Source organism: Lynx canadensis, chromosome A1 (genome assembly GCF_007474595.2).
Source record: "Lynx canadensis isolate LIC74 chromosome A1, mLynCan4.pri.v2, whole genome shotgun sequence".
NCBI lineage: Eukaryota > Metazoa > Chordata > Mammalia > Carnivora > Felidae > Lynx > Lynx canadensis.
The window spans coordinates 18,385,817-18,407,873 of NC_044303.2; the positions used below are offsets into that span (position 1 = coordinate 18,385,817).

At 46.3% G+C, this 22,057-nt stretch overlaps 1 long non-coding RNA gene across 5 annotated transcripts in view; it reads right to left on the minus strand.

Annotated features, from left to right (window-relative positions):
* The window catches only part of LOC115510044, a 243,598-nt gene extending 227,481 nt beyond the window's left edge, over nucleotides 1–16,117 (minus strand). For all 5 annotated transcript variants that reach the window (XR_004343980.1, XR_003967581.1, XR_003967588.1 and 2 more), the window contains exon 1: nucleotides 16,021–16,117. This is a non-coding gene — a long non-coding RNA (uncharacterized LOC115510044). The remainder of the gene's footprint in view (nucleotides 1–16,020) is intronic.
* Between the last annotated feature and the right edge of the window lie 5,940 nt (nucleotides 16,118–22,057).

Below are 22,057 nucleotides of genomic sequence, written 5' to 3' on the forward strand. Positions count from 1 at the left end.
TTAAGTGGGGAAGGGGATGGCACACTTTGGCGGTAGACTAGAGTGCATAAAGGGGCTACTTTGGAGATGTTCCAAAGGGTAGATTAAGACCAGAAAGTAAAGAGTCTTCAATTCCAAGACGAGGAAATGGCACTTGATGGAGAACTCCACCATGGGATATGTTAGGTAGCAGTATATAACCTGGAATGGACAGGAACCAGTTAAGAAACGAGGACAGTGCCTAGTGAGCCTGGAAAAGGCAGGGTGAAGAAAAAGCAAGGAAATATATGAGAGGAATTTTAAATCTGCCTGATCTCATAAGGAGCAGGTGGACTGAAGGAGAGGAGGCTAAAAGAGAGAGGAATCAAAGATTGTAATCCACGTGACTGGTGCGATGCTGGTACCAGTTAAAAGAGGGTCAGGAATACAAAATTAAAAAAAAAAAAGATTGAGAAGGAAAAATACTACTGATCACAAAATTCTATCCCTCGGACGTAAAAGTGAATAAATTCTGGGGCACCTGGGTGGCTCAATCAGTTGAGCATCTGACTTCAGCTCAGGTCATGATCTCACAGTTCATGAGTTCAAGCCCGAGCCCTGCAAGCCTGAGCCCTTCGTATCCTCTGTCCCCCTCTCTCTCTGCCCCTCCCCTGATCACGCTCTCTCTCTCTCAAAAATAAATAAACATTAAAAGAAATGAATAAATTATTTTCTGGTGATTAAATGAGCTAACACACGGAGAGCACTAGGCCTAGTACATAGGTGGTGCTTAACAATCCTGTAATAATGGCAAATACAAATGGACAATTTTTATGTGTCAAGCACTGTTGAAAAGACTTTCATCTACTAAAACTTTTAATCTTCATGATAAGTTTATGCGGTAGGTATTATTACTATTCCCATTGTACAGAGTTATAACATTCACAGTTCCAGACAGGGGAAAATGGAATAAAAGAGCCAGTTTGTTAAATCAGACGAGGAAGGCACTTGGGAGCCATAGGGCTCAGCGCTAATTATGAAGTATCCAAGAGCTGTCAAAGGGAATGCTGGCCTGGGAATCTTAGATATTTAGAGAGAAGCAGTTAGAGCCAGAGAACATTAGTGAGCAAAGAACCAAAGACACCACCTAGGTGAATGCTGTATTTTGGAGATGACCAAACCCGGGCTGGGGATCCCCGTCCAGTGCTTCGCCCCGGGCGACATCCTGGTTTAAGGTGATGGTCACAGAGGGTTGGGTAAGTCTCGTGAAGGCACTGGGCACAGAGCCTGGCACATCAGTTTACATCCGTCGACTGGAAGGAAAGAATACTGAGATACTTTTGCTAACCTATGCTATTCGCTGCCTCTTTTCTCCTTCTTACCGGGAAGCCTACTGGGCTGTGCAGCTGGGTCCCTGTGTCCTCAGCCATCCGGCCTGGGGGCAGCTCTTCAATTTCAAGCCCGGAGGTGCAGGTAATAGGGAGCTGAGCCTTCGAGCTTCTTTATTATGAGAGTAAGCATGGTAGCTCTCTCCTTAGAAGACCCACTCCTTCCTATTCTAGCAAACTTTGGAAAGCCATCTCCTAGGGGACAAATTGTTAGTTTAGAAGAAAACAGTATTTTTCAATCCATCATAAGGTGTAAATACTACACTTTGATAAAAACAGGTGAGAACGTCTGTGATCTTTTGCACTACAGTCTAACTAGAGCCATGGAACCAGAAGAATCATTTTTTGAGCCTTTGTATGTGGCCAATGCATTCACATTTCTTCTATGTAAGAAACAACTTTTTAAAAAATCTGTTTTAATGTTTGTTTATTTTCAGAGAGAGAGAGAAAGAGAGAGCGCAAGCAGGGAGGGGTAGAGAGAGGGAGAGAGAATCCCAAGCAGGCTCTGACGCAGAGCCTGACGCAGAGCTCGAACCCACGAACCGCGAGGTCACGACCTGAGCCGATAGCAAGAGATGGACGCTCAACCGACAGAGCCACCCGGGCGCCCCCCCCAAACACCTTTTAAACTCATGGTCACTTAGCTGTTGCTTAAGGAGTTTAACTTATTTAATAGCACCTTAATAACCTCTGGGAATGCTTAAAGTATCAAGTTATAGATGACATTTGTGGGGCTCTCACCAGGTACCGAGCACTCCCTGGGTACTTTTCACAGATTAATTCCCTTCCCCCTCACGTGAACTGCTTCAGGCAAACCTTACTAACATCTCTGCTTCACAGGTCCAGAAATTGTGAGGCACACAGGCTCAGGCACTTGCTTAGAGTCACATGCCCCACAAGGGCGGACCCAGCAGCCAAGTCCAAGCCCCTGGCTCTCAAACCCAAGTTCTAAATTGCTATGTAATTTAGAATTTGGTTTTGCTATGATGCATTACTTTTAAAATAATCCTAATTACTAGCCTTTTTTTTTTTTTTACCATTATAAAATATAAATATCCACATACTGGATTTCCTTCTATTTTTTTTTTTTTTTAGTGTTTATTTTTTTGATATTTTTTTTGAGAGAGAGAGAAAGAGAGCACAAGCAGGGGAGGGGCAGAGAGAGAGGGAGACACAGAATCTGAAGCAGGCTCCAGGCTCTGAGCTGTCAGCACAGAGCCCGACGCAAGGCTCGAGCTCACCAATAGTGAGATCATGACCTGAGCCGAAGCTGGACACTCAACCGACTGAGCCATCCAGGCGCCCCTGGATTTCCTTTCAAGCAAAAGATTTCTCTCGGCGGCATGAAGGAGAGGAGTTTCCCCCTAAGAAGCTCCCAGGCCTCTTGCAGGAGTGGGAGGCAGTCAGAGGGCCACCTCCCGCACCCCGCCCTGTGCTTCCTCCTACAGACATGGTGACTCACACCCGTAAGAGTGTGAAGAGCTCTAGCGCTTTCTAGTTTTGTAGATATTTTTAGCACTGTTTACATGTTTACTTGGATATGTCCCTATTATCATTGCCCAAATTTTGAAAATAATAATCTTACCTTATTCATACTGATTGTTGTGGAATGATTAAAATGATGATTAAAATGATAAAAGGGGCGCCTGGGTGGCGCAGTCGGTTAAGCGTCCGACTTCAGCCAGGTCACGATCTCGCGGTCCGGGAGTTCGAGCCCCGCGTCAGGCTCTGGGCTGATGGCTCGGAGCCTGGAGCCTGTTTCCGATTCTGTGTCTCCCTCTCTCTCTGCCCCTCCCCCGTTCATGCTCTGTCTCTCTCTGTCCCAAAAATAAATAAACATAGAAAAAAAAAAAATTAAAAAAAATAAAATGATAATCAAGAAACCCACTACAGGGGTGCCTGGGTGGCTCAGTCGGTTGAGCGTCCGATCTCGGCTCGAGTCATATCTCACAGTGTGAGTTCGAGCCCCGCATCGGGCTCTGTGCTGAAGGCTCAGAGCCTGGAGCCTGCTTCGGATTCTGTGTCTCCCTCTCTCTCTGCCCCTCCCCTGCTCATGCTCTGCTCTCTCTCTCTCTTTTAAAAATAAAACATTTAAAAAAATAAAAAAATAAAAAAACCCACTAGAGGCTTACCATGTGCCAGGCCCTGTGCTAAGTGCTTAACAGGCATTGTGTCAGTTACGCCTCTCAACGATCATCTAGGGTATGAACTGTGACTGCCTCTTTGCTCAGTGAATGTTCGGTGCGTGCCAGATGCCCTAAAAGTTCAGCTGATTGATATCCCATAGCTTCTAAAGGTGTTTTCCCAAAAAAATATTAGCGTCTCCTTGGGGAGAAACAAACACACCATGGGTTCCCAGAGGTTGAGAGGCCTGGGCGCAGGGCTGGGGTAGAAGGGGCTCCCGAAATGTTTAAAAAGTGAAAGCAAGTTACACAAAGCCACAAACGTCGTCAGCATATCCCCACCCACCAACACCAAAAGAGCTATGACCACAGGGCTTGGTTTGCCCAGGAGAGTGTCAACTTACGTCTCCCTTCCTAATGGAATATTAACGAGCCTCCTTTTACTCTCAGAGCCTTCGGTTTGGATGCTGTATTAACTGGTCACCCAACCACAAAGTCTCAGTGGGACTGACTAGCCACCTACCCTACCCACCCATCCGGTCCACCACCCCCCACCTCACCCCCAATGGCCAAGGTGAATGCGACACTGTGACTTGGGACAACTTTGTATTCAATGAAGAATGGGGGAAAACCAAAATGATCTCCAGACAAAGGGTCCCAGTGGGACAGAAAAGGGAAGGGTAGGGGAGCCAAACAACAGAGGAAAAAATAGACTGCACTTGCTATGGTCTGAATGTTTATGTCCCCCCATAATTCATATGCTAAAATCCTAACCCCAAAAATGATGGTATTAGGAGATGGGGCCTTTGGGAGGTGTTCAGGTCATAAGGGCAGAGCCCTCATGTATGGGATTAGTGCTTTTATAAAAGAGGCCCCAAAACTTCCTTGCCCCTTCTACCCTATGTGGATGCAGCAAAACAAACAAACAAACAAACAAACAAACCAGCCATCTATGAACCAGAAAGAGGGCCCCCTCCCCAACTACGCTGGCACCTGGATCTCAGACTTCCGGGCTGCAGGACACTGAAAAATAAATTTCTGTTGTTTATAAGCCACCCAGTCTGTGATATTTTGTGATAGCAGCCCAAATGGACTGCGACAGCTCTGAAGAAAAACAGAAGCAAAGCGTAAGACGGTGCTTATGGATTTATATAAAATTATGTATGTAAGAGTGCAGAAAGGATAAAGTTCTGGTTGGGGATTTGATGGTGCCAGTGTTTTGTTAGAGTATCTTGTCCACTACAGCATCCCTACCACTTAGTGTAATGCCTACAGTACAAATATTTCTGGGGGGAGAAAGCAAGGAAGCAAAGTAAGAAACCAGGTTGGTTTCTAGTCCTAAATACTCTACTCGCTAGCCACGCAGCTCCGACAGCAGCTGAGGGAACGCAAGGTCATCTTCAACAGTCTCTGACACTCAGGCAATGATGAGGGCAAGCCTGAGCGAAAAGTCTGCCCTGATAACTCTAGACAGGTGACCCCCACAGTGCTGAAGCAGCAGTCTGCCTGGAAGTGCCTGTGTTTGACCTTTAAGCTTTTGCAATTCACAAATTGGACACACACGCACCCAAAGGCAAAAGCAGGGGCGCCTGGCTGGCTCAGTCGGAAGGCCAGGCCACTCTTGGTCTTAGGGTCATGAGTTCGAGCCCCACGTTGGGTGTAGAGATTACTTAAATATTTTTCAAAAAAGGCAAAAAAAAAAAAACCCATCAGTTTTTTAAAATGTGTATACTTTTCAATTTCATACTTTTAAAGATGTGAGTGCCATCCCTCATACTTTTTAATATTTAGGTCTATAAGCATATTCTTTTTTAATTTTTATTTCTAACTTTTATTTTATTTTTTGTATAAATACAGTTGATTTTATTTTATTATTTTTTATTTGAGAGAGAGAGAGAGAGAGAGAGAGAGAGAGAGAGAGAGAATGTTAAACAGGTTCATGCTCAGCATGGAGCCCAACACGGGGCTTGATTCAATGACCCTGGGATCATGACCTGAGCCAAAAATCGAGTCAGATGCTCAACCAACTGAACCACCCAGATGCCCCAACATATTCTCTTCTTAAAAAAACAAAATCAGGTCAGGGCGCCTGGGTGGCTTGGTCGGTTGGGCGTCGGACTTCAGGTCGGACTCAGGTCAGACTCAGGTCATGAACTCATGGCTCGTGAGTTCGAGCCCCACATGCGGCTCTGTGCTGACAGCTCAGAGCCTGGAACCTGATTCGGATTCTGTGTCTCCCTCTCTCTCTCTCTCTGCCCCTCCCTCGTGCTCTGTCTCGCTCTCAAAAATAAATTAAAAAACATTAAAAAAAAAAAAAGAAAAAAATCAGGTCAGACATTTATATTATTCTACAAAAGCAGAATTTATATGATTTTGCTTTTGAAACTTTCATTCTCATTTAACAGATCACAGATATCTCTCCAGGTTTGATCACAGAAGGCCACTGTATCAGTCAGCTATTATCACAGTAAGCGTATGTAACAAATCACCCCAAAATGCAATGGTTTTCAACAACTCTCTTTTCTCTCCTCTTTTCCTTTTTACTCACACTGAAGGTTTCAGTCAACCAGACTTGTCTGGGCTCTGAACTTCAGGTTGGGTCCAGCCCTGTTCCATGCATCCGTTATGATCCTTGGACCAAACAATCAGCAGGTCCCATCCTTACAGTGATGGCAGAAATTCAAGAGGCGTGAATGAAAACACGTAATGCCTCTGAAGGTCTAGGCTCGATTCAGAGTCACTTCTGTCCACATTTCATTGGCCAAAGCAAATTATGCAGCGAAGTTCAGAATTGGTTGGGGGTGGGGGGGGGGCGGGAATATACTCTGGCTCTCCCAGGAGAAACTGCAAAGTCATTGACAAAGGGTGGGGAGCCTGGGAGGGGTCCAGCACCGGATGGAGGCAGTATGTAGAGTGTATCATTCTGTGTTTTACCATTCCCCCACTGATAACAGTTAGGTCGATTCCAACTAACAATCATGCAGTACACGTTCTCCCCAGCCTCTCATTTAATCCTCACAACAGCCCTGAAGAGTAGTTACTATTAACCCTATTTCCGAGGGAGGAGGAAACCGGACCTTAGGACAAAGGGTTAGTCATTGTTTTAGAGAGGAATCCAGGTGGCTCTCAAATACAAATCTTCTCACTGCAGCCCGTTAAAGATCCTTTCTGGGATTTGATGCTTGATCAAATTTGTCTCCTCCAAGGAGCTGTGAAGAAGATGCAACTTGTCTTATTTCCCTTTTGTCTGGGCTTCCATGAAGCTGGCAGCCAAATTTAAGTCTCAATCAAGGCAAATTACATACAATTAGCATATCCATAGACTCATTTTCTTTGGTCTTAATTTTCCATTTTGATTTCATTCAACCTTATTGTAATGTACTTTTTGTGCAGGCTTCCTTAGATTTTTAAAATAAAGAATCAAGGTGTAATTAATTTGAATTATACGAGTGTTAGAATTCTAGGCACCGAGGAGTCTTGGGTTCAGATGGATGGATGGTGAGTACCCTGGACTCTGTCTTCCGTACTCTATGACTTTCTGGAACCTGGCTTCTGTGTGTTCACTGGTCACACTCACTGCCACAGAGGACAGGGAGGGATAAACAGCACAGTCTCAAATGGGTCCACTTGACTAGTTAACAGCAACTTAATCTGGTAGCAACTGAACAGAGGTAGAAAATTTAACAGAGGGTGTTCCTCCCCGCTTCCCAATACCAGAGAAAATACGGGGTTGTTTTAGTGTCCTAGACAAGCACAGCATGTGGCCCTTGTCAGGTACTTGATAAATGCATAATGATATACAGTTACATATTTATCAAAAAGAAGTAAATATAACCAATGGCCAAAATGCAACACTATTTTTAAATTTTTAGTGTTACATTTTAGACTTCTGCCTTTTCAAGAGTAGTAGAAATTTATAGTCAACCTCCTGCCCCGTGTCTGAACAGCATCCTTCTGTATGATCACCTACCCTTCCTGTCAAGGATCCTCGTTACAGGGTCTCGCCTCCCGCCTCGTCAGAGTAACGAGTCGAGAGTAAATACCTGAAGACGATTTGCTCACTATTTGTAAAGTTAATCCGGCCATTTTACAGCAGTCACCAACCCTATAGCCCAAACTTTCAAAGGTGGTTTTTTAGCAGCACCCATCGGTATGCTATCACCAAGTGTCACCAAAAGGTGACACTTTAGAAGCTCTTTTATGATATGGTAAAGTGAAAAGGGAAAGGACTGATCCTGGCTGATAGTGTAGACGGATTTATGGCTTGTATTTCTATCCATCAGATGTGGAACATATTTTTAGCGAGACACATCAAACTTACTTCTTCTCCAAAGGGTCTAACTCTATTGGTGAGAGAGAGATGGGAACTCTTTTGCTCCACCAGTGTTAACAACAATAACGATAACAACAGTAACAATAACAACAATAATGACTTCTTCCCTTGCTTCATGCCAAGGGAAGAAAAGACAGTAAAAGGTGTGATAGGGAGCATGGTTAGAGACCTCTGTTTAAAAGGACAAGATGAACTAAACACCTTAAGGCTTCTCATCCACTCCACTGGACTCAATTTCTTTCATCAGCCCCTTTTGCTTCCTCATAAATTTGTCTTAGGACATAAGGTTTTACAAAAGCCAGTAGAGAAAAGGTGTGGAAAGGAAGAACCCGAAGAGGACTCAGTGGTTTGGGAATATACTGCTGACCTGTACTTTCTCCTGGTAGTCTTCCCAAGGTCAGTCATAGCAGTCAAAAGTCTTGAGATTCCTCACCTTTGCTCATCTCTGAGCCTGTCAGCACTTTTGCCAAATAATGTTCAAGACAATAACTGTAGACCCCTTTAAGGTCAACCTGTTCCTCAATGTCACTTTTTCTTTTTTGACATTCAACAGCAGTCTAGAAGAAAATAATATATTGGCATCAAGAAGAGGAGGTCCAAACGTATTCCTAGTTAACTGTAATATCTGCATATCAAATAACACCCTGAAAGTGTTGTTGCTCTGTCCTGAATTCAGGAGTTGTCTGGCTGCCAACGGTGGGAAAGAAGAGGGGCAAGGACATTATAGGAAATTCCTTCTGCTATCTCCCGCTCCCCTCTAGACCCTCCCCAATTCTCCTCAACTGAGACCGAACACAAGCTCTTTGGAATGCAGACCCAACAGTCCCACAAGTGCAGATTGTGGGGAGGGGGTGTTGAAGAAACCAAGCCCTAACTCTTGTACTTTGTGTCCCAAGACCTGTGACGCCCACTCCTTCCCCCACCACCACGGCCCCCACCACAGTCCACACTCATGAGCCATTCTTCCCCACAGATGCCCATGTTGGGGGCTCACATTGAAAACTTAATCCCATGATTTTAGCCAGCAATTCCATCAAATGCAAGCTATCCGCATGTATGGGCAATGAAAAAATGGCACGGAAACAGCTCTTAGCAAAACACAATTGCACGTGAGTGGAAAGACCCGGATCCAAAATCGGGGGGTCTACCCCTGACCACTTAAAGAAGTGTGACTTTGGGCCAGCCTCCTAACTTCACGGAATCCAGTTCCCCGAGTTTAAATGAGGTTATGTAAACAACAGTGTTCTGTACATTTAAGCTTCCGCGAAATTAAAGAGATTTATACAAAGAAACGCCAGTTAAAGAACCAGGTCATCGGGCCTGTGTCCCCATGATACAAGTGCTGTTTTTGCTGTTTTTCATTTCGGTCACACTGGTTGAGACATTCGACGCTTAATAAATGTCTCCGTCTTTGCATTCAATTGCCCCCATGTAGTGGGTGCCTTGCCTTAGACCAAACCATGGGAACGTTTTGATGCTGACTCTGACTTGTGGGTACCCAGGCACATGTGCCCTCAGAGGGGAAGAAAAGCGAATGATTACTTTTTTGGATAAAACCATTTAAAATATGCAAAGTTATGATAAGGCACCGACTCTCCCAAGAGCCCGGCATCCTTAAAAGACACCCTGCAAGCTCAGTTCATCTGTTTTCAAGCTCAGTTCCATTTGAGTCACATTAATAAGGGTAAAATTCCTCACAAGCACCTTGTCTGTGAGAAAACAAGTGTCATGCTGTCCCCTGATCTGACTGTAAATCCCTGCCGCTTCTGCTTCTCCAATTAAAGGCATTTTTAGAAAAAGAATACAATTCTTTTAGAGGCACTGAAAACACACATCTGAGCTGAGACTACCCAACCCCGATTGGGGGGAGGAGAGAGAGAGGGATAGAAAGTACTCTTAATGAGGAGAATCTCGGCTTTTGGGCCAGAGGGCAGGCGGCCTAAGGGCAGGTGCGCATGGGGGGGAGGGGGTGACGGGTGCCCCTGACTACCTGAAGCTTAGACAAAACCAGGAAAGGGGGTTGGGAAGCAGGAAGCCCCCCTAGTGGTAGTCAGGAGCTTTTCCTACCTGTTAAAGTGGAGGGGCAAGGCACAGGCAGGTATTACGGAATGGTGGAAGATAAACACCTGATACTTGGGCTAAACCTTTTGTTGCACTTTTTCTTAGTGTATTTATTTTTGAGAGAGAGAGAGAGAGAGAGAGAGAGAGAGAGAGACCGAGCAGGGAAGGGGCAGAGAGAGAGGGAGACACAGAATCCGAAGCAGGCTCCAGGCTCTGAGCTGTCGGCACAGAGCCGCATGTGGGGCTCGAACTCACGAGCTGTGAGATCACAACCTGAGCCAAAGTCAGATGCTCGAGGGACTGAACCACCCAGGCGCCCCCTTTTTGTTGCATTTTAGTCTCTTACTCTCCATCCTCCGTGAAAAAGCATTCTGAAGGTTTTTGGCTATTTGAGCAATATCTGCCTGGCGAGTTAGCTAAATTTGACGGCAAAGTGCAAATAAAGAGAAGCTCCAGGGGGTAGGAAACCAGGCAGGAGGCTGAGCAAAGACTTCAGGGAGAGCCTGACGAGGGCCTGAACCAAAGGAGTGGCAGGCACATTGCCCTAACATGGACTATCAGCCCTGATTCTCAAACCAGTGCACGAGGTGGCAGAGACAAATGTCCCTGAGCACTGGCGCCCCACCCCGCCGGGGTCTTGCATAGGAGGCTCCTGAGAGCCTGTCAGAATATGCCACTTTCTGTATGTTTTATTCATAGGCCATCAGTTATCTTCTAAAAAATTAAAACACGACTCACGACAGTTTTAACGTTGAATTCATACAATTTTCATGAAATCAAGATTCACGTTAATGAAAACTGACCAGAACTTACCACTGATCCCAGTGATCACCTTAATAATAGGTGAGTCTCTTGAAGTGAAAAAGGGTGGTGGTTTGTAAATAAACCTGTGAGCTAGTGGGCATTTACAATAATTATTAAACATAGTAATATAATTAATATTAATACTTTAATTAAAATATGTGTAACGTACATATGAGGTGAGCTGCAAGGAGGTTTACAGGAGGCTCATTTCTAATTCTAAATTTCAAAATTTGGAAAACAAGTAAGTTACCCAAAAAGCAAGGATTAGTTGAGTAAACTGTAATGTTTCCATACGGTGGAATACTTTTTAAGAATTAAAAATGATGTCATAGAAATATACTTATTTAAATGAAAAGACATTCTAGGTGACATTTCAGGTGACAAAGATCAAAGTACAAAACAGTATGACTATGAGCTCGCTGTTGCTTAAGAGGAAAGGACGTACATAGAAAAAAAAATCTAGAAGGATATAACCAAAAAGTTAAGGAGGGTTTTAGCAAGTGTAATAATTATAGCAAGTAGAGCATGAATAATTATTCTTTTCTTTTGTTTGCTCCCCAGTATTTTCTATTGTTGCTTTTTTTCTACAGTGAACATGCGTTACATATATAGTAACAGAGTTACTTTTTGCAGGGCTGCATGTGGTACAGGAAACATGAATGTGACCTTCCAGGAATAAGGTGAAGAGCAGCTGAAGGACAGGCAGGGGCAAGGGGAGAGGCCCAGTTGGAGTCTGGGTCCCCCCAAAAAACAGAGAACCGGGACACATGTAGCAAAGGCCCGAGAGCACAGACTTTGGATCCCAGTTCAGCCACTTGTGAGGCTGGACAAGTTACTTCATCTTTTTTTAGATTCCTCATCTGCAAAACAGGTGAAAAATAATACCATTTGTCGCTCCAACTGTGTTGTTGGAAATCCAAAAAGTTGATAACAGTATGTGTAAAGTTTCTCAGCTTCCAATAAAGTCTGGCACAGGATAAGCCTTATGTGTGCTCGCTTATCTGAAAGGTATTTCCTCTGAACGATTCCTAAGATGAATAGGTGAAAAAAAACCCACTTTCTTATCCCACCCCCTTAGGGCTGAGTCAGCTGGGTAGAGAGAAGGCTGGTGCTGTGTTCTTTCCGAACACGGTTCATCATCTTAATTTCTTTTAAAAAACCAATTCACTTCCTTTCCTCCTCCCCGTAAAAGCTCTTTGGGAAGTTTTGCCTTATTGCTAATGGTTTTCTTTATAACTGGATGATCCATTCGGCTGAGATTAATTGAGCATGAAGCTGGCAGCATCTGCGAAGCCATTTATCAGGGAGAAGGAGCCGGATCCCGCCAGAGCCCAGGAGCTGTCATTATCTGCGCTCCCGTTCCGGCAGCCTCAGGCACACCTGAGCCTCAGGTGGCCAGCAACATGTTCACTGAGTACGTGAGCAGTAAGGGGAGAGGCCTCCTGCACTCCCCCCTCCCCAGCAGAAAGGCTGTGTGTCTGCAAGTGATCCTCGCAAGCCCCAAAGGCTGAATTTATTCCAATGTCAAGCCAGCATATTGCTCTAACGCTGTTTACTGAAAAAAAAAAAATTAACTTAATTTAAGACAGATATGATCTGGATCCTACCCAATGGAGTTCCACTGATGAAGTACTAAAAGAAGGGGCACCTGGGTGGCTCAGCGGGCTGAGCGTTGGACTTTGGCTCGGGTCACGATCTCACGGTCCGTGAGTTCGAGCCCCGCATTGGGCTCTGTGCCGACAGCTTGGAGCCTGGAGCCTGCTTCGGATTCTATGTCTCCCTCTCTCTCTGACCCTCCCCCGTTCGTGCTCTGTCTCTCTCTGTCTCAAAAGTAAAATAAAACATTAAAAAAAAAAAATGAAGTACCAAAAGTATACATCTCAGGAGGCTATATCCAGCATGGGCTCTGCAATACCACATTAGCAGAGTTTTGGTCTTTGCTTACGAGTAACCATGGCAACCATTGGCATGCGTCGTATAGATGATGATGATGATGATGATGATGACTGACATTTCTAGGACTTATGTGCCAGACAATCTTGTAAGCACTCCATAGCCACTATCTCATTTATTCCTCTCAGCCTAGGAAGTATGGGTTCTGCTACTTCCCAGTTTTACAGATGAGGGAACCAAGCACACAAGGTCAAGTAGCTTGCCCGCAGTTACACAGCAAGTCAGTGGCAAAGCTGGATTTCAACTTGGCAGTGTGGTTCCCAGCCCGTGTGCCAGCTAACCTTTCTGTTATGCTGCCTCACATGTGTGTGTGGGGACATACTTTTCACAAACACACACACACACACCAGCTAACTGTCCCTTTCAGCACCTATGCAAATCCAGGGATGCAAGACGTTCTGCAGCTGGCTAACATTAGCTTTTAAGAGCTCTGAAGCCAAGGTTGTTCCTAATCAGTTATCCAGGCCCGGGCGTCATATCCTTTACCCACCCATTTTTTTAGGCACAAATCACCAAGGAGATACTCTCCCCACCCAAGACTTGCTCTTCATTTCTTTCCGCCCAGGGGGAGTTCAATTCACGAGTGAGTGTGTGTGTGTGTTTTAATTGTTCAACGTTCACAGGTACCCATAATATTCCAGATACTGTACCCCACTGTAATGATTAATGTTATGTGTCAACTTGGCTGGACCACTGTACCCAGATATTTAATCAAACACTATTCAAGATATCTCTGTGAGAGTATTTTTAGATGAGATGTAAATCTAAATCAGTGGTCTTTGAGTAAAGGAAATTGTCCTCCACAATGTGGGTGGGCCTTATCTAGTCAGTTGAAGGCTTCAATGCAACAAATGACTGATCTCTCCTGAGCAAGAGGGGATTCTGCCAGCCGATGGCCCTCAGACTTGAACTGCAGCATTAGTCTGGGCTGCTGTAACAAAATACCACAGACTGGGGGACTTGCCAACAACAAATTCATTTCTCACAGTTCTAGAGGCTGGAAGTCCAAGGTCAAGGTGCCAGCATGGTTCGGTGAGGGCCCTCTTCCTGGCTATAGACTTTTCATCCCACGGAAGGGGTAAGAAGTCTCTTGACCTCTTGCATAAGGACAGTGAGCCCATTCACGATGGCCCTGCCTCCTAACACCATCCCATTGGAAATTAGGATTTTGACATATGAATTTGGGAGAGACGCAGACATTCAAACCACAATACTGGGTCTTCAGCCTGTGACCCACCCCGCAAATTTTGGACTTGTCTGCCTCCATAATTGCGTGAGCCGATCCTTAAAGTCAATTTCCTCCTATATGTATACATATCCTGTTGATTCTGTTTCTCTGGAGAAGCCTGACTAATGCACTCACCCTCACTCAGATGTGCTCAGAGCACACACTCTCATTTAGCAGCACAGGGAGTAGGAGGGGGTTCTGCTTTGAGAAGGAGGCGGAGCTAAGTGACCTTTCAAGTTTTTACAGAGCTAAAAACCTAAGACTTGGTTATTCCAGTACTTGGTACTTCCCTTAGTGCAGATTCTAACCTCAAGGAAAACACCTTGCACTCATGTGACCAAATACCAAAATAGAACAGAATGAGGGCTCTTGTCCCAACATTTAAAGGGACAGGCATGTGAAGCAGAAGGTTTCACACAAGAAAGAAACCAAGTCTATGACCCAGATCCTGCCACTAGCCTTTTAAACTCTGAATCACAGAATTCACAAAGGGAGGGGGATTCTTGTCCCTCCCCCACTGCATGCTTTTTCCTAAGCAAAAAAAAACAAGAAAAAAAAAAAAAAAAAACAATGACCAAAGGAAATCCTTTGTGGGAGACTTCCTTCCATTCCATAGCTACCATTCAAGGAAAAAAAAAAAAGTTCACGGAACTGGGCCACCCCTCCTGGCAAAAGTCAGGCATTGAACTTGACCAGGGGTCATTTTGCGCTTTCTACCGAAGCTATTTTGCAACTGGCCACGGTCACCATCACCGAGCTTCCTAGTGGAGGACGTGTTCAAAGATAGGGTGCCCACCTAAATGTCTCTGACTTAAAGACCATTTTCTGTGCTAGCTCCCCCTGAAAGGGATCTGTCACCCAAGGGGACACCAAAACGGCAACCATAGTCCTAACCAGACGTCGCTATGAGAAAGCACACAAATATGGCCCTGGGAGTTGATGACACCTCTCGCCTTCCCACGACATAATTAACAGGATAGATTCTTAAATATCAGTCTTCAGCACAACGCTAACTGGGAGTCTATTTCCCTTGACTTCATTTGGGATGTTGGGTTACATCAACCCCAAATTCCCAACCAATTTCTTAAAATGTAACTAAGACAGTATAAAACGCCTATGTGTCCACATATTTAGGATATACACGTTAAGACGCTCTCAGCATTGCTTTCTGATCACCGAAAAATTGCTGTGTTCATAGCAAAGAGTTGCTTGATATGCTACGGTCTCTCTCTTAGCTCTACCAACCATGGTACACACACCCCATGCTGACACTCCATGGGCCTTTAAAGGACTTCTGACTTTCCAGGAATTGCTTTTAGACTATCATTCAAAACTGTGCCTGCAAATCATTCAGTTTAAATGTTCTGTGGAGTTTGGAGGTCATGTACGTATGTGTTTTTCTAGATAATCATTGACCAAAAAGACACTGTATTAAGAGACACATACATTCTATGAAATTGGGCTTTAGTAATTCAGTGGCAGTCTATCGAGGAAATGTTCCCTGGGGAGACGTTGTGGAGGATATTGCTATCATTTATTTGTTTGTCCTATTTATTATCTGTCTCCCTTCACTGAACTGTAAGCACACAAGAGTAGAGATTTATTTCTGTTTTGCTGCTATGTCACCAGTGCCTAGAAAGGACCTGACTCACAGGAGGTGTGCAGAGCATTTTGGGTAAGTTAGCAACTGTCAGAGGCTGAGGGGAGATGGGTGGATTACTAAAATCCCCATCATTTAACAGGGAGAGACTGTGAAAATAGCCCTACACCAGGAGCCAGGAGAGCCGAGTTTTGAGTCCCGGACTGGCCACTCAGTTACTCAGTGAGGGACCTTGAGCCTCATTTTCCTCTCTGGGCACTGGATTCTCAACCCAGCCCCCATCTCCTTCCTGGGGCTCCCCTGTCTGATTCTGTGGGGATAAGCCTATCCAGCTCTCTAACGGGGTGGGGGATGGGGGAGGGGGGGGGGGGGGGGAGAGGGAAGGCAGCCCCAGTCACTGCTGGGAGGAAATTGGGGGCGGGCAGCAGAAGCCGAAAGAAAGCACAGAATTTGGCTTAGAAATCTAGTGAGGAATCGCCTTGCCCTCCCTCGGGGTGCTCCCTTCTTGTTACATCACCTTATACATCGCATTGCGGTGATGCTCAAAAACAAAAAGACCATTTCGGAAGTACCTTGCCTTGTTCCAGGGGGCAATCCGCATTCCCTCTCACAGCAATCCCGGCCTGCAGAAAAACAGGCGGTTGGGCTTTCCAGCAAAGAGCTCCGAAGCTGTGGTTTCCCCCTGAGGTGTCACCTACCCTTTGATGCAGAGTGCCAGTAGGTGTGTCCCCAGCCTCTATTCCTGTCAGAGGCCCCACAGAGTAAGTACAGTCGAGATCACAGAGATCAACAAGGGCTGTGTGGCTTCCGGGGCAGGGAGAGAGCAAGCAGAGCAGAGAGGAGGAGCCCGCACCCCATTCAGGACAGAGGAGGACACTGGGGGACGCGCCCGCCCCCCGCCCTCGATGGACAGGCCGCTGGCAAGCAGCCATCCTTCTGAGGCGGTAACGCTCAGAAAGTACTTACCAGGCACTTTATTTTATGTACCTTATGGAACTCGGTATTTCCAATAGTCTTACGAGGTAAGTCCCATTGTGGCAGATGAAGACATTGAGGCTGAGGGGGTTTAAATGACTTGCTGAAGGTCACACAGCCGGGAGAAGGACGGGGCAGGGCTACCTTCACACAGTCTGACCATCACATGGTTCCGCTCCCTAATGCCCACACAGCATCGAAACACGTTCTGGGCTTGCCGTAAGGTGGGGGGCACCTTCCACTCCTTAAACCCTGGAATCCACTCCCATCCCTGCTGAGAGGTCTCAGCTACCCAAGGCACTCAGTAATATTTGCTCTTCTCTCTTTCATCTTCAATGTGCCTCCACACCAAAGTCCTCTGGTTCCAGGAGGAGCTCTTTCCTGCCACCATGGCCAGAACTCTTTAGAAAGTTCACAACGCTGTTTTCTCTTCTCCTCCTCTCTACTCCCTCCCCACACCGGGATTATCTAGAAGCTTCTGACTTCACCATGATTCCCAACCATCCCCATGTTGTTTATTAGGCTTTTTTTTTTTTTTTTAATTATTTTACTTGATTTCTTAGCGTCTTTTACACTGTTAACCATGACCTCGACCTTCAAACCTGCTCTTCCTTTGGGAACCTACCTTACTGCCGCCTCTCCTGGTTCTCCTCCCAGCTCTCTGGCTACCCATCCCAGTTGGGCTCAGGTGCCCCTGCAACTCTGCCCATCCCTTAAAGGTTGAGGATTTCCAGGAGTGTCCTGGCCTCTGTCTTCTCACTCTGGACACTCTCTGGGAGGGATTTCACGAATCCTCAGGACTGTGATATCTATACACAAGAGATTCCCCAATCTTTACCTCCTGCTCTGTTCTATCTTGTGAGCTTGAGACCACATACTCAGCCTGCCAGTGGTCCACACCCTCACCACCAGGAGGAACAGATTCTCTGCAGGACCCGGCCGTGTGGAGTTCATCTGCCTCATTTCTCCCACTAAATAGTCCAGCCCTCTGAACTATTGACTCTTCCTCTTCTGAGCCGCCGCACGGCCGGGCCCCCTCTTCTGGGAAACTCCTTAGCCCTCCTTTTCCTTGGCTCAGTTCCACTCACCCTCCAGATCTTCATGTGGATATCACTTCCTCCGGGCAGTAGGGAGGCGTCAGGCCTGGGTGAGGTCTCAGCACACCCCCACCCCATCAGAGCACCTATTCCATTTACTGCAAGGACCTGTTTCCCCTATATCCTCCATACACTAGTTTACTATTTAATCCCCACTAACTAGGGTAGTTCTTGATCCATGCCTTGTAGGCATTCAATAAATAGGGTCGAGTGAATGAAGGATGAATGAATGAATGAATGAATGGGAATTATAGCATCATTTAATCTGGTCTCAGAACCAGATGGTGACCCCATAACTCCAGGAATTCATGGTGAGATGGGGTTGTGATCTGTGAGCCCTGCTTCCTTATGGGACCTCTTTGTTCAGGGCAGGTGATATTAGCTCCCAAGAACTGAAACTTGAGCCCGTCTTCTGACTCCCATTCATGTCAACCACCTTGACTACCAAGATGCTTACCACTGGCCTGATCCCATTCTCATTCTTTCTCTGAGCGTGCTGCCCTACTGTGTGCTCTTGGTGCCACTGTTGCCTGTGACCAATACTGGTCACCCACCGTGCATGGGGTGGGATGGCTCAATGCACTGAATGCTCTGGATCTAGGAGTCTGTTGCCTGACATTCTTCAGTCCCAGGGGGAGCCTTCTCTCTGCAACTCCTAGCTTGCAGTCTCTCTGGATCCACACAAGCAGCCTCAGACGGCATTCGTGTGTATTTATGTGTGCACGTGTCTGGTAAACCACAACTCTGGCCAAATCTAGCCTCTTCCAAACCAGGGCAACCTGTGGGGAATGTGGCGACAGTTCATCTCCTTCCTTCTGACCAAGCTGTTCCTGGCTGGGGTTGCCCAAAGGTGCTACGCGTGTAGAAAAAAAAACACAAGCTTTTCCACTTACCACCCAGATGCTTCTAGATATTGTTGTGTTTGTGGATAGAAATCATCTAGATGTTGATTGACCCTGCAGAAACTTCTTGCCCAGATGCTTGTTGTCATATAAATTACTGACAGTCGTCTTTCTTTTCACCTCCAATATGCCAGGTCTTTCCCTGCACTGCCATTCCAGAAGGCGCATTCCAGGTGCGATTGTCATTCCGGAGCAAGGGTGGCTGACTCATCCCAGCAGAGTTCTGAGAGGATCTTCCCAGAGGATGGGCGGCAGGACTTGGCCCCCTGCCAGCCAGCAGAACCCTTGGTGCCAGCCAGAGGCTCCCTCACGTCCCCTCACACCGGGGCTTCCCTAGAAGTTCCCACATACTGATGCCTCTCACTGCCGCTCCCAGGGGGGCCGGAGCCTTTTTGGTAGAGAAAAGCTACTATAAATACAAAACAAAACACTGTTAGGATATGACCCTCTTATTCACGAACCAATGCACTTTTCCTGTGCCATCTGTGATTTGCAAGTCCTTTTATGATAAGGAACTTGTTACAAGTTCCTTAAGTTCAAATTTATCATATCAAGGGGCGCCTGGGTGGCTCAGTTAAGTGACCGACTTCAGCTCAGGTCATGATCTCACAGTTGGTAGGTTTGAGCTCCGCGTTGGGCTCTGTGCTGACAGCTCAGAGCCTGGAGCCTGATTCAGATTCTGTGTTTCCCTCTGTCTCTGCCCCTCCCCCGCTCATGCTGTGTCTCTGTCTCTCAATAATAAATAAAAATGTTTTTAAAAATTTACAAATTTATCATATCCAAATAACTCTCAAAATGGACTGCATTGATCAGTATCAAATTTGTCTTTCTGTTTATCAATTTATCAATAGACTGACTCCATAAATATTCACTTTGCCTTTACTGTAGGACAGGCTTTGAAGCATATGATAAGAACACCAAGAGAAAGAGACTTGAACTGGTCCTCAAATTGCCTACCATCTGTATCAGTCCACGACGGCTGCCATAACAAAATACCACAGAGTGGGAGGCTTAAGCAACAGAAATTTATTTTCTCATAGTTCTGCAGGCTGGAAGTCCAAGATCAAGGTGTCAGCAAGTTTGACTTCTTCAGAAGCCTCTCTCCTTGGCTGGCAGATAGCACTCTTCTCCCTGTGTCCCCACTTGGCCTTTCCTCTGTGGGGACTCCTCCCTGTGTCTCCTCCTCTTTTCACAAGGACACGAGTCAAACTGGGAGCACCTGGGTGGCTCAGTTGGTTAAGCATCTATCTGACTCTTGATTTCGGCTCAGGTCGTGATCTTCTAGATCGTGGTTCTAGAGTTCGAGCCCTACATCCGGCTCTGTGCTGACAGTGTAGAACCTGCTTGGGATTCCCTCTCTCTTCACCTCTCTGCCCCTCTTCCCTGCTTTCTTTCTCTCTCTCGCTCAAAGTCAATAAGGGAACTTAAAAAACACAAAAAACAAAAAACAAGGGCACAAGTGAGTTTGGATTAGGGCCCACCCTAACTGCTTCGCTTTTATTCAATCACTGCTTTGAAGAGCTTATCTCCAACTATGGTTACATTCTGAAGTACTGGGGTTTGGTTGGGCCTTGAACAGATGAATTTGGCGGGGAGGAGGATAGTGGGACACAATTCAGCCCTAAAACCATTCAATTGGAGAAGTGGAGAAATTAAAACGTGATGACAATTAAGGATACTAAGGACTATGTTAGAGGAGATACAAAATGATTCTGAAGCATCAAATAGGATACCTCGCCCAGCGTGGGGGAGGATGGGGAGCAGTCAAGGAAGGCTTCCAGGAGGAGGAGACGCTGCCACACTGAACCAGAAGTGGCACACACAGAGACCTAGAAAGAGAGTGCAGCTTATATAAGTAATTCCATTTGACCAAATCATAAAGCACAAGAGTAGAAGCAAGAAGGGAGCCGGGAGAGGATGGTAGGGCCAGGAGAGAGCCACCTAAAGGAGACTCGGCTCATCCTATAGCAATGGTGTGTCAAAGAAGTACATTCTGGGGATGGGTGGGAGTGCCTACACAACCAGATGTGGGCTTTATAATAGATCACGGCATTAACTGGGGATAGATCAGGGCTCCTGCCAGACTAGGGGCTGGGCAAGCAGGTGGGAGGCTGACAAAATTATCCACTTGGAAGATGATAAAGACCTACAGTGATCCATTAGTGGGGTGGACAGAGAGGATGGGGTTCAGAGAGGATCAGCACTGAAACTGAAGCCACGAGGAAAAAGCAGTTTCCTCCAGGAGAACATGCAGAGTGAGTAGACTGGAGACCAAGGAGGAAACCGTGGGGTCATTAGCATTTAAGGAAAGCCTAACAAACAGGGATACCACCCAGGCCGGCAGCAACATGAACTGTGAACACAAAAGGAGAACGTGTCCAACTGTAGCACACACGTCCATCTAAATGGGGCGACCACAGCCCAGCTCCAGCAGAGGCTACCAAAGGTGCATGTCGCCCAGGCGTGCCCATCTTTAGATTGTTCAAGAAAAGTGATACTGGTGAACCCAAGGGTGAAATCATCCCACTTTTAAAGAGTAGAAAGCAATTAGAAAACCCTAAGCAGGTCAAGCAACATGAACACGTGGGCTGTATCTAATACGCAAATCTGAATTTAGGGGATTAAGCACCACCAACGTGACAGGGAAGGGGGACAGCAGAGAGAAGGCAGTTTTGTAGTGGAGTGGATTGTCGCCCTGCCCTCCCTGGGAAGGAGCCCACATCACACCTCATTGACATCAGGCTGGGCCATGTCGCATGCTTTGGGCGGTGGAACGTGAGCACAAGGGACCTGTGTCATTTCCTGGTGGAAGCTTTAAGAGCCAGTATGTGCTTCTCTGTGATCTCTTTTTTTCCCTCTGCCAGAGGAGGGAACACATGCCACAGAGTTGTCTTCATCAGCCCAGGTCCCAGAATGAGGAGGACACAGAGCAGACCTGTGGCCAACCTACAATGAACATGGAGCACGGGTGAGACATAAATCTCTGCCTCTGTGAGTACTGAGACTTGGGGATAATCACTGGGTTACTGCAGCGTAATCTGGCCTATCCTGACTGATGCAGTCACAGAAGCCCCAGGGGCAAGGGTTCTCGATGCATGTTGTCCAATGCTGCAGAGCCGGCTCAGAGAAAATCTGCATTCCCAGGCAGGATGGGAGAGAGGCAGTGGAACAGGATCCCTGAGGCAGCAAGAGGGACAGATGAGTCTCGAGGGAGGGGACTGGTCTAAGACATGAGGAGGGGCACTTCTATTTCCTCCATGAGACTTAAGGAAAGAAAGACAGCATGGGCGTGATGCAGGTACAATTTTAGGAGGCAGGTTGGTAGCAAGTTGGGTGGCTTGGAATACTATAAAATCAACAAAAAATTAAGAACCCTATGCTATAATAATGAGGCGCCTGGGTGGCTCAGTCGGTTGAGCGTCCAACCTCAGCTCAGGTCATGATCTCGTGGGTTTGTCCGTTTGAGCCCTGCATCGGGCTCTGTGCTGACAGCTCAGAGCCTGGAAACTGCTTCAGATTCTGGGTCTCCCTCTCTCTGCCCCTCCCCCACTCACGCGTGCACGCTCTCGCCCTCTCTCTCTCTCTCACTCATAGAAATAAATAAGCAAATAACCATTGAAAAGAAAAACTCTGTA